This window comes from Eleutherodactylus coqui, chromosome 2 (assembly GCF_035609145.1).
Source record: "Eleutherodactylus coqui strain aEleCoq1 chromosome 2, aEleCoq1.hap1, whole genome shotgun sequence".
Lineage (NCBI taxonomy): Eukaryota > Metazoa > Chordata > Amphibia > Anura > Eleutherodactylidae > Eleutherodactylus > Eleutherodactylus coqui.
Genome location: NC_089838.1, coordinates 130,891,192 through 130,910,029, shown reverse-complemented (window position 1 = coordinate 130,910,029; position 18,838 = coordinate 130,891,192).

Below are 18,838 nucleotides of genomic sequence, written 5' to 3'. Positions count from 1 at the left end.
ACTGAACCTAAGTGAGGCTACATTCACACGAGCACAAATATGAACCCCATTCTTTTGAAAGTAGTCATACACCTGAGAAATTTTTTCCCTCGCTGCGATGTAAAAGAACGCTACATGTCCTATTTTTTCACATTCCTCCGAAAAAGTTCAATGGAACACTCAAACACATCGCATACCGTGTGAGGTGTATGCAGGTGTGATGCATTTTTTTCCATTGAAATCCATGGGAAGCAATTCCCAATCCCCTGACCGACGCGCGTGAAACAAACGCCGGAGGATCACAATTTCCTCAAAATTGATGCGGGGTGTTTTTGCATAAGAAAGACTCGCATCTGTAGGTAAAATACGCATTGACAAACATGATATCGGGCTGGGTAAATGTAGCCTTAGGCCGGCTACACACGGGCGAGAAAATCGTGAGAGATTTGTGCGTTTTGAGACACATAAAAATCGCACAAATGAAATTCTCATTAATGGAGTCATACACATGACTAGTGTTTTCCTGCATGACACTGCAATGCAATGTGGGAAACCAATTGTGGCATGTTCTATCTAGCTGCCTCTGGCCCAACTGAAACCAATAGGAGAAACTCTGCAATCCTCTGCCGCAGCTGTGAAAGCCACGCCGGAGGATCCTTGCATCTCCAAAGTGATGCGACGCCTCACATCCCTGGGGATTTCACATGATGCAGAGCGCGATATGGGGGCGGTATTCACGGCCCTATATTGTGCTCACCCGTGTAGAAATAGCCTTAGGGCATTTCATGCAGGCTTGGTTTTAGCGCAGTGCATACATGCAAAAAAAAGCAGCTGTACTGCATTAAAAATCACATGAACTGACTTTTTCAGACGCAGCAGAGCCGAGGTTCATTCGCGTGAAAATTGCGCATTCACTGGAGCAGCCTGTTGCTTTAAAAAAGCGCAGCTAATCCAGGAGGAAAGAGAGATGGAGCTCCGCAGGACTACGAGATTTCCCCATAGCAGGGAGAGGGAAAGCAGGGCTTTAGGGATTAACCCTGAGGGATATCCCCATAGTGCAGAGAGAGAGGGGGTGGGGCGACAAGGGATCCCCCAAGTGATATCCTCATTGCAGAGAGAGAGGATGGGGCTAGAGGGATTTACCCTATTGCAAGTTGAGAGGGGACAGGGTTAGATGGGCGATGCTAGAGGTGGATCCCTCTAGCTGTACCCTGCTCTCAAGGAACCTGGTTACCTAGCAACCAACCTGGTATCCTAGCAACCAACCAGGTTGCCTAGCAACCCAGTAACCTAGCAACCTATCTGGTTACCTAGCAACCTGGTTACCTAACAACCAACCTGGTATACTAGCAACCAACCTGGTTACCTAGCAAACCGGTAACCTAGCAACCTGGTATCATAGCAACCCGGTATCCTAGCAACCAACCTGGTTACCTAGCAACCAACCTGGTATCCTAGCAACCAACCTGGTTGCCTAGCAACCCAGTAACCTAGTAACCAACCTGGTTACCTAGCAACCCGGTATCCTAGCAACCTCGTTACCTAGCAACCAACCTGGTTGCCTAGCAACCTGGTATCCTAGCAACCCAGTATCCTAGCAACCCTGTATCCTAGCGACCTTGTTACCTAGCAACCTGGTATCCTAGCAACCAACCTGGTATCCTAGCAACCAACCTGGTTACTAGCAACCAACCTGGTTACCTAGCAAACTGGTATCCTAGCAACCAACCTGGTTACCTAGCAACCAACCTGGTTACCTAGCAACCAACCTGGTTACCTAGCAACCTGGTATCCTAGCAACCCGGTATCCTAGCAACCTCGTTACCTAGCAACATGGTTACCTAGCAACCAAACTGGTTACCTAGCAATCCGGTTGCCTAGCAACCCGGTAACCTAGCAACCAACCTGGTTACCTAGCAACCAACCCGGTTACCTAGCAACCCGGTAACCTAGCAACCCGGTATCCTAGCAACCAACCTGGTTACCTAGCAAACAACCTGGTTACCTAGCAACCCGGTAACCTAGCAACCTAGTATCCTAGCAACCTTGTTACCTAGCAACCTGGTTACCTAGCAACCAACCTGGTTACCTAGCAACCCGGTAACCTAGCAACCTGGTATCCTAGCAACCCGGTATCCTAGCAACCTGGTCACCTAGCAGCCAACCCGGTTACCTAGCAACCTGGTTGCCTAGCAACCCGGTAACCTAGCAACCAACCTTGCTACCAAGCAACCAACCTGGTTACCTAGCAACCAACCTGGTTACCTAGCAAACAACCCGGTTACCTAGCAACCCGGTAACCTAGCAACCCGGTATCCTAGCAACCAACCTGGTTAACTAGCAACCAACCTGGTTACCTAGCAACCCGGTAACCTAGCAACCTGGTATCCTAGCAACCTAGTATCCTAGCAACCTTGTTACCTAGCAACCTGGTTACCTAGCAACCAACCTGGTTACCTAGCAACCAACCTGGTTACCTAGCAACCCGGTAACCTAGCAACCTGGTATTATAGCAACCTGGTCACCTAGCAGCCAACCCGGTTACCTAGCAACCTGGTTGCCTAGCAACCCGGTAACCTAGCAACCAACCTTGCTACCAAGCAACCAACCTGGTTACCTAGCAACCAACCTGGTTACCTAGCAACCAACCCGGTTACCTAGCAACCCGGTAACCTAGCAACCCGGTATCCTAGCAACCAACCTGGTTAACTAGCAACCAACCTGGTTACCTAGCAACCCGGTAACCTAGCAACCTGGTATCCTAGCAACCTAGTATCCTAGCAACCTTGTTACCTAGCAACCTGGTTACCTAGCAACCAACCTGGTTACCTAGCAACCAACCTGGTTACCTAGCAACCCGGTAACCTAGCAACCTGGTATCCTAGCAACCCGGTATCCTAGCAACCTGGTTACCTAGCAACCAACCCGGTTACCTAGCAACCTGGTTGCCTAGCAACCCGGTAACCTAGCAACCAACCTTGCTACCAAGCAACCAACCTGGTTACCTAGCAACCAACCTGGTTACCTAGCAACCCGGTAACCTAGCAACCCGGTATCCTAGCAACCCGGTATCCTAGCAACCTGGTTACCCAGCAACCAACCTGGTTACCTAGCAACCAAACTGGTTACCTAGCAACCAACCTGGTTACCTAGCAACCTGGTATCCTAGCAACCCGGTATCCTAGCAACCTCGTTACCTAGCAAAATGGTTACTTAGCAACCAAACTGGTTACCTAGCAACCTGGTTGCCTAGCAACCTGGTAACCTAGCAACCAACCTGGTTACCTAGCAACCAACCCGGTTACCTAGCAACCCGGTAACCTAGCAACCCGGTATCCTAGCAACCAACCTGGTTACCTAGCAACCAACCTGGTTACCTAGCAACCAACCTGGTTACCTAGCAACCCGGTAACCTAGCAACCCGGTATCCTAGCAACCTGGTTACCTAGCAACCAACCTGGTTAGCTAGCCACTAATCTGATTACCTAGCAACCAACCTGGTAAGCTAGCAACCTGGTTGCCTAGCAACCCAGTAATCTAGCAACCAACCTGGTTATCTAGCAACCCGTTATCATAGTTTCCAGGTATAATAGCAACCAACCTGGTAACCTAGCAACCAACCTGGTTACCTAGCATCCAGGTATCCTATCAACCAACCTGGTTACCTAGCAACCTGGTATCCTAACAACCTGGTATCCTAGCAACCCGGTATATTAGCAACCTTGTTACCTAGCAACCTGGTATCCTAGCAACCAACCTGGTCACCTAGCAACCAACCCGGTTACCTAGCAACCAACTAGGTTACCTAGCAACCAACTAGTGAAATGGCATGTGGGATTTTGCTGTAGCCCACAGCATTGGACCTGGGTGCTGCAGACACAGGATGTCTCTTCGTGGGCATGGAGGGTGGGATAGGTGTCAGCGGGCCCTGCTGCAGCAGACAAAGGACAATGGACAACAATGATGAGCACGGCGGCAGGGGGGATGCTAACGCACATGGAAGGCAGTGTGGAGTGTCAAAACCGTGTCAGCGGCCCCGGCTGCAGTGGATGCAGGGGGAGATGGGAGCCGACATAGAGCGTCAGAGCAATAATAGTGGCGCCGGCTGCAGCAGCCGCAGGGGGGAGGGGAGCGGAAGCCAGCAATGAGCGCACTGGCAGGGGGGACAGCAGCACAGATGGGAGTGCGGTGAGGGCCACACAGGCAGTCCACTGGAAGCGTGGGCTGCCGGGGCCATCTTAGTAGGAAGCAAAAGGTGAAGGGGAGGGGGGGCCTAGAGCTTTGGTTTCAGTCTCAACAGCCAACCAGTGTGCTCTGGGAGATTCCTGTCACTAAAAGCGGCCAACCCATGTCTCCACCCATACATCCAGTGGAGCCATAATACAACAGTACTGTGTTTGTCTTGTGCAATCGTATTGTCAGCGTATTTTATGCTGTATGCATTTGATGTGTATTGCACCTCTGCGGCACTGAATAGGTTAATGTCTGGGTTATGTCTGAGAAATGTATCATGTTGTATGTCATGTGACCTTGTGATATATATGTGTTTGCAAGGTGGTCTAGCAGAAGTCTGAGAGTTAGGAAGTCTACAAGTGAGAGAATCTGAGAGCCACACAGACACAGATTGGGCTGTGTGTGTGTGTGAAGAATGGGGGAAGCTGAGTGATTCCCCTCTGCTTCGGCCTGGGATTATTCCACCCGGAATGTGCCAGTGCTACCATTAAGCACTGAATGAGGAAGGAATCATTGCTTGGCGAAGGAAGCACAGGAAGCGCGAGTGTGTACTAGTAGAGAGTTGGAGAGAGTGAAAGTCGCTGGGAGCGGGATCACACAGATAACTATGACTGTGGATTGTCCAGGTTGCCCAGAGTATCTTCCTTGTCACGCCACCTTCTCTTGTTGCATCTGTGCCAATCTACTGTAAACCGTTATCAACGGACATTACCAATCGTTCCCGGTTTCTAGAAAGTTATCCCTGTGTGTGGACAGGGAAGTTATTTCCTACAAGTTTCACTGCAGACGATGGAACAGTGGCGTCACAAGTGACAAGAAGATTCAAGGTAACCACTAGTTACCCTTTTCCTGTGACCTCCCCCAGTAGTAACCTGGACGAGTCCCAAGCTACCCTCAGGGAAGAAGATGGTAGAGCCAGCCATGACAGAAATTACTTTTCTATTACACCATCTCCGCAGCTGTGTGCCCGCTCCTCGGACCCTGCTAAGGGAACCCCCACTACAGCTGTCACAGCCATGGCAGACGACTGCAGAGTTTCTCCCATTACTTTCCATGGGGTCAATTATCCATTGAAATGAATAGGGTGCGTAAAAAATGGCACCAAGTGGTGAAAAAATATGATATCATCAGCTGGCTTTCCTGCATTGTTACTGCGCAAAAATACGTAGTAAAAACGCAGTCAAATGCGCACAAAGCGTAGCTCTGCCCGCAACAAAATACTGCATAAATATTGCAGTATCTTTACATGTGTTTGTGTGAGAGTGGCCTAAAGACTCTGACCCACCACAGACGAAATGCAGGGAACCATGGAGCTGGTATGGGAAGACTGAGCAGTGGGGCGCTTTGTTACTGAACCTAAGTGAGGCTACATTCACACGAGCACAAATATGAACCCCATTCTTTTGAAAGTAGTCATACACCTGAGAAATTTTTTCCCTCGCTGCGATGTAAAAGAACGCTACATGTCCTATTTTTTCACATTCCTCCGAAAAAGTTCAATGGAACACTCAAACACATCGCATACCGTGTGAGGTGTATGCAGGTGTGATGCATTTTTTTCCATTGAAATCCATGGGAAGCAATTCCCAATCCCCTGACCGACGCGCGTGAAACAAACGCCGGAGGATCACAATTTCCTCAAAATTGATGCGGGGTGTTTTTGCATAAGAAAGACTCGCATCTGTAGGTAAAATACGCATTGACAAACATGATATCGGGCTGGGTAAATGTAGCCTTAGGCCGGCTACACACGGGCGAGAAAATCGTGAGAGATTTGTGCGTTTTGAGACACATAAAAATCGCACAAATGAAATTCTCATTAATGGAGTCATACACATGACTAGTGTTTTCCTGCATGACACTGCAATGCAATGTGGGAAACCAATTGTGGCATGTTCTATCTAGCTGCCTCTGGCCCAACTGAAACCAATAGGAGAAACTCTGCAATCCTCTGCCGCAGCTGTGAAAGCCACGCCGGAGGATCCTTGCATCTCCAAAGTGATGCGACGCCTCACATCCCTGGGGATTTCACATGATGCAGAGCGCGATATGGGGGCGGTATTCACGGCCCTATATTGTGCTCACCCGTGTAGAAATAGCCTTAGGGCATTTCATGCAGGCTTGGTTTTAGCGCAGTGCATACATGCAAAAAAAAGCAGCTGTACTGCATTAAAAATCACATGAACTGACTTTTTCAGACGCAGCAGAGCCGAGGTTCATTCGCGTGAAAATTGCGCATTCACTGGAGCAGCCTGTTGCTTTAAAAAAGCGCAGCTAATCCAGGAGGAAAGAGAGATGGAGCTCCGCAGGACTACGAGATTTCCCCATAGCAGGGAGAGGGAAAGCAGGGCTTTAGGGATTAACCCTGAGGGATATCCCCATAGTGCAGAGAGAGAGGGGGTGGGGCGACAAGGGATCCCCCAAGTGATATCCTCATTGCAGAGAGAGAGGATGGGGCTAGAGGGATTTACCCTATTGCAAGTTGAGAGGGGACAGGGTTAGATGGGCGATGCTAGAGGTGGATCCCTCTAGCTGTACCCTGCTCTCAAGGAACCTGGTTACCTAGCAACCAACCTGGTATCCTAGCAACCAACCAGGTTGCCTAGCAACCCAGTAACCTAGCAACCTATCTGGTTACCTAGCAACCTGGTTACCTAACAACCAACCTGGTATACTAGCAACCAACCTGGTTACCTAGCAAACCGGTAACCTAGCAACCTGGTATCATAGCAACCCGGTATCCTAGCAACCAACCTGGTTACCTAGCAACCAACCTGGTATCCTAGCAACCAACCTGGTTGCCTAGCAACCCAGTAACCTAGTAACCAACCTGGTTACCTAGCAACCCGGTATCCTAGCAACCTCGTTACCTAGCAACCAACCTGGTTGCCTAGCAACCTGGTATCCTAGCAACCCAGTATCCTAGCAACCCTGTATCCTAGCGACCTTGTTACCTAGCAACCTGGTATCCTAGCAACCAACCTGGTATCCTAGCAACCAACCTGGTTACTAGCAACCAACCTGGTTACCTAGCAAACTGGTATCCTAGCAACCAACCTGGTTACCTAGCAACCAACCTGGTTACCTAGCAACCAACCTGGTTACCTAGCAACCTGGTATCCTAGCAACCCGGTATCCTAGCAACCTCGTTACCTAGCAACATGGTTACCTAGCAACCAAACTGGTTACCTAGCAATCCGGTTGCCTAGCAACCCGGTAACCTAGCAACCAACCTGGTTACCTAGCAACCAACCCGGTTACCTAGCAACCCGGTAACCTAGCAACCCGGTATCCTAGCAACCAACCTGGTTACCTAGCAAACAACCTGGTTACCTAGCAACCCGGTAACCTAGCAACCTAGTATCCTAGCAACCTTGTTACCTAGCAACCTGGTTACCTAGCAACCAACCTGGTTACCTAGCAACCCGGTAACCTAGCAACCTGGTATCCTAGCAACCCGGTATCCTAGCAACCTGGTCACCTAGCAGCCAACCCGGTTACCTAGCAACCTGGTTGCCTAGCAACCCGGTAACCTAGCAACCAACCTTGCTACCAAGCAACCAACCTGGTTACCTAGCAACCAACCTGGTTACCTAGCAAACAACCCGGTTACCTAGCAACCCGGTAACCTAGCAACCCGGTATCCTAGCAACCAACCTGGTTAACTAGCAACCAACCTGGTTACCTAGCAACCCGGTAACCTAGCAACCTGGTATCCTAGCAACCTAGTATCCTAGCAACCTTGTTACCTAGCAACCTGGTTACCTAGCAACCAACCTGGTTACCTAGCAACCAACCTGGTTACCTAGCAACCCGGTAACCTAGCAACCTGGTATTATAGCAACCTGGTCACCTAGCAGCCAACCCGGTTACCTAGCAACCTGGTTGCCTAGCAACCCGGTAACCTAGCAACCAACCTTGCTACCAAGCAACCAACCTGGTTACCTAGCAACCAACCTGGTTACCTAGCAACCAACCCGGTTACCTAGCAACCCGGTAACCTAGCAACCCGGTATCCTAGCAACCAACCTGGTTAACTAGCAACCAACCTGGTTACCTAGCAACCCGGTAACCTAGCAACCTGGTATCCTAGCAACCTAGTATCCTAGCAACCTTGTTACCTAGCAACCTGGTTACCTAGCAACCAACCTGGTTACCTAGCAACCAACCTGGTTACCTAGCAACCCGGTAACCTAGCAACCTGGTATCCTAGCAACCCGGTATCCTAGCAACCTGGTTACCTAGCAACCAACCCGGTTACCTAGCAACCTGGTTGCCTAGCAACCCGGTAACCTAGCAACCAACCTTGCTACCAAGCAACCAACCTGGTTACCTAGCAACCAACCTGGTTACCTAGCAACCCGGTAACCTAGCAACCCGGTATCCTAGCAACCCGGTATCCTAGCAACCTGGTTACCCAGCAACCAACCTGGTTACCTAGCAACCAAACTGGTTACCTAGCAACCAACCTGGTTACCTAGCAACCTGGTATCCTAGCAACCCGGTATCCTAGCAACCTCGTTACCTAGCAAAATGGTTACTTAGCAACCAAACTGGTTACCTAGCAACCTGGTTGCCTAGCAACCTGGTAACCTAGCAACCAACCTGGTTACCTAGCAACCAACCCGGTTACCTAGCAACCCGGTAACCTAGCAACCCGGTATCCTAGCAACCAACCTGGTTACCTAGCAACCAACCTGGTTACCTAGCAACCAACCTGGTTACCTAGCAACCCGGTAACCTAGCAACCCGGTATCCTAGCAACCTGGTTACCTAGCAACCAACCTGGTTAGCTAGCCACTAATCTGATTACCTAGCAACCAACCTGGTAAGCTAGCAACCTGGTTGCCTAGCAACCCAGTAATCTAGCAACCAACCTGGTTATCTAGCAACCCGTTATCATAGTTTCCAGGTATAATAGCAACCAACCTGGTAACCTAGCAACCAACCTGGTTACCTAGCATCCAGGTATCCTATCAACCAACCTGGTTACCTAGCAACCTGGTATCCTAACAACCTGGTATCCTAGCAACCCGGTATATTAGCAACCTTGTTACCTAGCAACCTGGTATCCTAGCAACCAACCTGGTCACCTAGCAACCAACCCGGTTACCTAGCAACCAACTAGGTTACCTAGCAACCAACTAGTGAAATGGCATGTGGGATTTTGCTGTAGCCCACAGCATTGGACCTGGGTGCTGCAGACACAGGATGTCTCTTCGTGGGCATGGAGGGTGGGATAGGTGTCAGCGGGCCCTGCTGCAGCAGACAAAGGACAATGGACAACAATGATGAGCACGGCGGCAGGGGGGATGCTAACGCACATGGAAGGCAGTGTGGAGTGTCAAAACCGTGTCAGCGGCCCCGGCTGCAGTGGATGCAGGGGGAGATGGGAGCCGACATAGAGCGTCAGAGCAATAATAGTGGCGCCGGCTGCAGCAGCCGCAGGGGGGAGGGGAGCGGAAGCCAGCAATGAGCGCACTGGCAGGGGGGACAGCAGCACAGATGGGAGTGCGGTGAGGGCCACACAGGCAGTCCACTGGAAGCGTGGGCTGCCGGGGCCATCTTAGTAGGAAGCAAAAGGTGAAGGGGAGGGGGGGCCTAGAGCTTTGGTTTCAGTCTCAACAGCCAACCAGTGTGCTCTGGGAGATTCCTGTCACTAAAAGCGGCCAACCCATGTCTCCACCCATACATCCAGTGGAGCCATAATACAACAGTACTGTGTTTGTCTTGTGCAATCGTATTGTCAGCGTATTTTATGCTGTATGCATTTGATGTGTATTGCACCTCTGCGGCACTGAATAGGTTAATGTCTGGGTTATGTCTGAGAAATGTATCATGTTGTATGTCATGTGACCTTGTGATATATATGTGTTTGCAAGGTGGTCTAGCAGAAGTCTGAGAGTTAGGAAGTCTACAAGTGAGAGAATCTGAGAGCCACACAGACACAGATTGGGCTGTGTGTGTGTGTGAAGAATGGGGGAAGCTGAGTGATTCCCCTCTGCTTCGGCCTGGGATTATTCCACCCGGAATGTGCCAGTGCTACCATTAAGCACTGAATGAGGAAGGAATCATTGCTTGGCGAAGGAAGCACAGGAAGCGCGAGTGTGTACTAGTAGAGAGTTGGAGAGAGTGAAAGTCGCTGGGAGCGGGATCACACAGATAACTATGACTGTGGATTGTCCAGGTTGCCCAGAGTATCTTCCTTGTCACGCCACCTTCTCTTGTTGCATCTGTGCCAATCTACTGTAAACCGTTATCAACGGACATTACCAATCGTTCCCGGTTTCTAGAAAGTTATCCCTGTGTGTGGACAGGGAAGTTATTTCCTACAAGTTTCACTGCAGACGATGGAACAGTGGCGTCACAAGTGACAAGAAGATTCAAGGTAACCACTAGTTACCCTTTTCCTGTGACCTCCCCCAGTAGTAACCTGGACGAGTCCCAAGCTACCCTCAGGGAAGAAGATGGTAGAGCCAGCCATGACAGAAATTACTTTTCTATTACACCATCTCCGCAGCTGTGTGCCCGCTCCTCGGACCCTGCTAAGGGAACCCCCACTACAGCTGTCACAGCCATGGCAGACGACTGCAGAGTTTCTCCCATTACTTTCCATGGGGTCAATTATCCATTGAAATGAATAGGGTGCGTAAAAAATGGCACCAAGTGGTGAAAAAATATGATATCATCAGCTGGCTTTCCTGCATTGTTACTGCGCAAAAATACGTAGTAAAAACGCAGTCAAATGCGCACAAAGCGTAGCTCTGCCCGCAACAAAATACTGCATAAATATTGCAGTATCTTTACATGTGTTTGTGTGAGAGTGGCCTAAAGACTCTGACCCACCACAGACGAAATGCAGGGAACCATGGAGCTGGTATGGGAAGACTGAGCAGTGGGGCGCTTTGTTACTGAACCTAAGTGAGGCTACATTCACACGAGCACAAATATGAACCCCATTCTTTTGAAAGTAGTCATACACCTGAGAAATTTTTTCCCTCGCTGCGATGTAAAAGAACGCTACATGTCCTATTTTTTCACATTCCTCCGAAAAAGTTCAATGGAACACTCAAACACATCGCATACCGTGTGAGGTGTATGCAGGTGTGATGCATTTTTTTCCATTGAAATCCATGGGAAGCAATTCCCAATCCCCTGACCGACGCGCGTGAAACAAACGCCGGAGGATCACAATTTCCTCAAAATTGATGCGGGGTGTTTTTGCATAAGAAAGACTCGCATCTGTAGGTAAAATACGCATTGACAAACATGATATCGGGCTGGGTAAATGTAGCCTTAGGCCGGCTACACACGGGCGAGAAAATCGTGAGAGATTTGTGCGTTTTGAGACACATAAAAATCGCACAAATGAAATTCTCATTAATGGAGTCATACACATGACTAGTGTTTTCCTGCATGACACTGCAATGCAATGTGGGAAACCAATTGTGGCATGTTCTATCTAGCTGCCTCTGGCCCAACTGAAACCAATAGGAGAAACTCTGCAATCCTCTGCCGCAGCTGTGAAAGCCACGCCGGAGGATCCTTGCATCTCCAAAGTGATGCGACGCCTCACATCCCTGGGGATTTCACATGATGCAGAGCGCGATATGGGGGCGGTATTCACGGCCCTATATTGTGCTCACCCGTGTAGAAATAGCCTTAGGGCATTTCATGCAGGCTTGGTTTTAGCGCAGTGCATACATGCAAAAAAAAGCAGCTGTACTGCATTAAAAATCACATGAACTGACTTTTTCAGACGCAGCAGAGCCGAGGTTCATTCGCGTGAAAATTGCGCATTCACTGGAGCAGCCTGTTGCTTTAAAAAAGCGCAGCTAATCCAGGAGGAAAGAGAGATGGAGCTCCGCAGGACTACGAGATTTCCCCATAGCAGGGAGAGGGAAAGCAGGGCTTTAGGGATTAACCCTGAGGGATATCCCCATAGTGCAGAGAGAGAGGGGGTGGGGCGACAAGGGATCCCCCAAGTGATATCCTCATTGCAGAGAGAGAGGATGGGGCTAGAGGGATTTACCCTATTGCAAGTTGAGAGGGGACAGGGTTAGATGGGCGATGCTAGAGGTGGATCCCTCTAGCTGTACCCTGCTCTCAAGGAACCTGGTTACCTAGCAACCAACCTGGTATCCTAGCAACCAACCAGGTTGCCTAGCAACCCAGTAACCTAGCAACCTATCTGGTTACCTAGCAACCTGGTTACCTAACAACCAACCTGGTATACTAGCAACCAACCTGGTTACCTAGCAAACCGGTAACCTAGCAACCTGGTATCATAGCAACCCGGTATCCTAGCAACCAACCTGGTTACCTAGCAACCAACCTGGTATCCTAGCAACCAACCTGGTTGCCTAGCAACCCAGTAACCTAGTAACCAACCTGGTTACCTAGCAACCCGGTATCCTAGCAACCTCGTTACCTAGCAACCAACCTGGTTGCCTAGCAACCTGGTATCCTAGCAACCCAGTATCCTAGCAACCCTGTATCCTAGCGACCTTGTTACCTAGCAACCTGGTATCCTAGCAACCAACCTGGTATCCTAGCAACCAACCTGGTTACTAGCAACCAACCTGGTTACCTAGCAAACTGGTATCCTAGCAACCAACCTGGTTACCTAGCAACCAACCTGGTTACCTAGCAACCAACCTGGTTACCTAGCAACCTGGTATCCTAGCAACCCGGTATCCTAGCAACCTCGTTACCTAGCAACATGGTTACTTAGCAACCAAACTGGTTACCTAGCAATCCGGTTGCCTAGCAACCCGGTAACCTAGCAACCAACCTGGTTACCTAGCAACCAACCCGGTTACCTAGCAACCCGGTAACCTAGCAACCCGGTATCCTAGCAACCAACCTGGTTACCTAGCAAACAACCTGGTTACCTAGCAACCCGGTAACCTAGCAACCTAGTATCCTAGCAACCTTGTTACCTAGCAACCTGGTTACCTAGCAACCAACCTGGTTACCTAGCAACCCGGTAACCTAGCAACCTGGTATCCTAGCAACCCGGTATCCTAGCAACCTGGTCACCTAGCAGCCAACCCGGTTACCTAGCAACCTGGTTGCCTAGCAACCCGGTAACCTAGCAACCAACCTTGCTACCAAGCAACCAACCTGGTTACCTAGCAACCAACCTGGTTACCTAGCAACCAACCCGGTTACCTAGCAACCCGGTAACCTAGCAACCCGGTATCCTAGCAACCAACCTGGTTAACTAGCAACCAACCTGGTTACCTAGCAACCCGGTAACCTAGCAACCTGGTATCCTAGCAACCTAGTATCCTAGCAACCTTGTTACCTAGCAACCCGGTAACCTAGCAACCAACCTTGCTACCAAGCAACCAACCTGGTTACCTAGCAACCAACCTGGTTACCTAGCAACCAACCCGGTTACCTAGCAACCCGGTAACCTAGCAACCCGGTATCCTAGCAACCAACCTGGTTAACTAGCAACCAACCTGGTTACCTAGCAACCCGGTAACCTAGCAACCTGGTATCCTAGCAACCTAGTATCCTAGCAACCTTGTTACCTAGCAACCTGGTTACCTAGCAACCAACCTGGTTACCTAGCAACCAACCTGGTTACCTAGCAACCCGGTAACCTAGCAACCTGGTATCCTAGCAACCCGGTATCCTAGCAACCTGGTTACCTAGCAACCAACCCGGTTACCTAGCAACCTGGTTGCCTAGCAACCCGGTAACCTAGCAACCAACCTTGCTACCAAGCAACCAACCTGGTTACCTAGCAACCAACCTGGTTACCTAGCAACCCGGTAACCTAGCAACCCGGTATCCTAGCAACCCGGTATCCTAGCAACCTGGTTACCCAGCAACCAACCTGGTTACCTAGCAACCAAACTGGTTACCTAGCAACCAACCTGGTTACCTAGCAACCTGGTATCCTAGCAACCCGGTATCCTAGCAACCTCGTTACCTAGCAAAATGGTTACTTAGCAACCAAACTGGTTACCTAGCAACCTGGTTGCCTAGCAACCTGGTAACCTAGCAACCAACCTGGTTACCTAGCAACCAACCCGGTTACCTAGCAACCCGGTAACCTAGCAACCCGGTATCCTAGCAACCAACCTGGTTACCTAGCAACCAACCTGGTTACCTAGCAACCAACCTGGTTACCTAGCAACCCGGTAACCTAGCAACCCGGTATCCTAGCAACCTGGTTACCTAGCAACCAACCTGGTTAGCTAGCCACTAATCTGATTACCTTGCAACCAACCTGGTAAGCTAGCAACCTGGTTGCCTAGCAACCCAGTAATCTAGCAACCAACCTGGTTATCTAGCAACCCGTTATCATAGTTTCCAGGTATAATAGCAACCAACCTGGTAACCTAGCAACCAACCTGGTTACCTAGCATCCAGGTATCCTATCAACCAACCTGGTTACCTAGCAACCTGGTATCCTAACAACCTGGTATCCTAGCAACCCGGTATATTAGCAACCTTGTTACCTAGCAACCTGGTATCCTAGCAACCAACCTGGTCACCTAGCAACCAACCCGGTTACCTAGCAACCAACTAGGTTACCTAGCAACCAACTAGTGAAATGGCATGTGGGATTTTGCTGTAGCCCACAGCATTGGACCTGGGTGCTGCAGACACAGGATGTCTCTTCGTGGGCATGGAGGGTGGGATAGGTGTCAGCGGGCCCTGCTGCAGCAGACAAAGGACAATGGACAACAATGATGAGCACGGCGGCAGGGGGGATGCTAACGCACATGGAAGGCAGTGTGGAGTGTCAAAACCGTGTCAGCGGCCCCGGCTGCAGTGGATGCAGGGGGAGATGGGAGCCGACATAGAGCGTCAGAGCAATAATAGTGGCGCCGGCTGCAGCAGCCGCAGGGGGGAGGGGAGCGGAAGCCAGCAATGAGCGCACTGGCAGGGGGGACAGCAGCACAGATGGGAGTGCGGTGAGGGCCACACAGGCAGTCCACTGGAAGCGTGGGCTGCCGGGGCCATCTTAGTAGGAAGCAAAAGGTGAAGGGGAGGGGGGGCCTAGAGCTTTGGTTTCAGTCTCAACAGCCAACCAGTGTGCTCTGGGAGATTCCTGTCACTAAAAGCGGCCAACCCATGTCTCCACCCATACATCCAGTGGAGCCATAATACAACAGTACTGTGTTTGTCTTGTGCAATCGTATTGTCAGCGTATTTTATGCTGTATGCATTTGATGTGTATTGCACCTCTGCGGCACTGAATAGGTTAATGTCTGGGTTATGTCTGAGAAATGTATCATGTTGTATGTCATGTGACCTTGTGATATATATGTGTTTGCAAGGTGGTCTAGCAGAAGTCTGAGAGTTAGGAAGTCTACAAGTGAGAGAATCTGAGAGCCACACAGACACAGATTGGGCTGTGTGTGTGTGTGAAGAATGGGGGAAGCTGAGTGATTCCCCTCTGCTTCGGCCTGGGATTATTCCACCCGGAATGTGCCAGTGCTACCATTAAGCACTGAATGAGGAAGGAATCATTGCTTGGCGAAGGAAGCACAGGAAGCGCGAGTGTGTACTAGTAGAGAGTTGGAGAGAGTGAAAGTCGCTGGGAGCGGGATCACACAGATAACTATGACTGTGGATTGTCCAGGTTGCCCAGAGTATCTTCCTTGTCACGCCACCTTCTCTTGTTGCATCTGTGCCAATCTACTGTAAACCGTTATCAACGGACATTACCAATCGTTCCCGGTTTCTAGAAAGTTATCCCTGTGTGTGGACAGGGAAGTTATTTCCTACAAGTTTCACTGCAGACGATGGAACAGTGGCGTCACAAGTGACAAGAAGATTCAAGGTAACCACTAGTTACCCTTTTCCTGTGACCTCCCCCAGTAGTAACCTGGACGAGTCCCAAGCTACCCTCAGGGAAGAAGATGGTAGAGCCAGCCATGACAGAAATTACTTTTCTATTACACCATCTCCGCAGCTGTGTGCCCGCTCCTCGGACCCTGCTAAGGGAACCCCCACTACAGCTGTCACAGCCATGGCAGACGACTGCAGAGTTTCTCCCATTACTTTCCATGGGGTCAATTATCCATTGAAATGAATAGGGTGCGTAAAAAATGGCACCAAGTGGTGAAAAAATATGATATCATCAGCTGGCTTTCCTGCATTGTTACTGCGCAAAAATACGTAGTAAAAACGCAGTCAAATGCGCACAAAGCGTAGCTCTGCCCGCAACAAAATACTGCATAAATATTGCAGTATCTTTACATGTGTTTGTGTGAGAGTGGCCTAAAGACTCTGACCCACCACAGACGAAATGCAGGGAACCATGGAGCTGGTATGGGAAGACTGAGCAGTGGGGCGCTTTGTTACTGAACCTAAGTGAGGCTACATTCACACGAGCACAAATATGAACCCCATTCTTTTGAAAGTAGTCATACACCTGAGAAATTTTTTCCCTCGCTGCGATGTAAAAGAACGCTACATGTCCTATTTTTTCACATTCCTCCGAAAAAGTTCAATGGAACACTCAAACACATCGCATACCGTGTGAGGTGTATGCAGGTGTGATGCATTTTTTTCCATTGAAATCCATGGGAAGCAATTCCCAATCCCCTGACCGACGCGCGTGAAACAAACGCCGGAGGATCACAATTTCCTCAAAATTGATGCGGGGTGTTTTTGCATAAGAAAGACTCGCATCTGTAGGTAAAATACGCATTGACAAACATGATATCGGGCTGGGTAAATGTAGCCTTAGGCCGGCTACACACGGGCGAGAAAATCGTGAGAGATTTGTGCGTTTTGAGACACATAAAAATCGCACAAATGAAATTCTCATTAATGGAGTCATACACATGACTAGTGTTTTCCTGCATGACACTGCAATGCAATGTGGGAAACCAATTGTGGCATGTTCTATCTAGCTGCCTCTGGCCCAACTGAAACCAATAGGAGAAACTCTGCAATCCTCTGCCGCAGCTGTGAAAGCCACGCCGGAGGATCCTTGCATCTCCAAAGTGATGCGACGCCTCACATCCCTGGGGATTTCACATGATGCAGAGCGCGATATGGGGGCGGTATTCACGGCCCTATATTGTGCTCACCCGTGTAGAAATAGCCTTAGGGCATTTCATGCAGGCTTGGTTTTAGCGCAGTGCATACATGCAAAAAAAAGCAGCTGTACTGCATTAAAAATCACATGAACTGACTTTTTCAGACGCAGCAGAGCCGAGGTTCATTCGCGTGAAAATTGCGCATTCACTGGAGCAGCCTGTTGCTTTAAAAAAGCGCAGCTAATCCAGGAGGAAAGAGAGATGGAGCTCCGCAGGACTACGAGATTTCCCCATAGCAGGGAGAGGGAAAGCAGGGCTTTAGGGATTAACCCTGAGGGATATCCCCATAGTGCAGAGAGAGAGGGGGTGGGGCGACAAGGGATCCCCCAAGTGATATCCTCATTGCAGAGAGAGAGGATGGGGCTAGAGGGATTTACCCTATTGCAAGTTGAGAGGGGACAGGGTTAGATGGGCGATGCTAGAGGTGGATCCCTCTAGCTGTACCCTGCTCTCAAGGAACCTGGTTACCTAGCAACCAACCTGGTATCCTAGCAACCAACCTGGTTACCTAGGAACCCAGTAACCTAGCAACCTATCTGGTTACCTAGCAACCTGGTTACCTAGCAACCTAGTTACCTAACAACCAACCTGGTATACTAGCAACCAACCTGGTTACCTAGCAAACCGGTAACCTAGCAACCTGGTATCATAGCAACCCGGTATCCTAGCAACCAACCTGGTTACCTAGCAACCAACCTGGTATCCTAGCAACCAACCTGGTTGCCTAGAAACCCAGTAACCTAGTAACCAACCTGGTTACCTAGCAACCCGGTATCCTAGCAACCTCGTTACCTAGCAACCAACCTGGTTGCCTAGCAACCTGGAATCCTAGCAACCCAGTATCCTAGCAACCCTGTATCCTAGCGACCTTGTTACCTAGCAACCTTGTATCCTAGCAACCAACCTGGTATCCTAGCAACCAACCTGGTTACCTAGCAACCAACCTGGTTACCTAGCAAACTGGTATCCTAGCAACCAACCTGGTTACCTAGCAACCAACCTGGTTACCTAGCAACCAACCTGGTTACCTAGCAACCTGGTATCCTAGCAACCCGGTATCCTAGCAACCTCGTTACCTAGCAACATGGTTACTTAGCAACCAAACTGGTTACCTAGCAACCTGGTTGCCTAGCAACCCGGTAACCTAGCAACCAACCTGGTTACCTAGCAACCAACCCGGTTACCTAGCAACCCGGTAACCTAGCAACCCGGTATCCTAGCAACCAACCTGGTTACCTAGCAACCAACCTGGTTACCTAGCAACCCGGTAACCTAGCAACCTAGTATCCTAGCAACCTTGTTACCTAGCAACCTGGTTACCTAGCAACCAACCTGGTTACCTAGCAACCCGGTAACCTAGCAACCTGGTATCCTAGCAACCCGGTATCCTAGCAACCTGGTTACCTAGCAACCAACCCAGTTACCTAGCAACCTGGTTGCCTAGCAACCCGGTAACCTAGCAACCAACCTTGCTACCAAGCAACCAACCTGGTTACCTAGCAACCAACCTCGTTACCTAGCAACCCGGTAACCTAGCAACCCGGTATCCT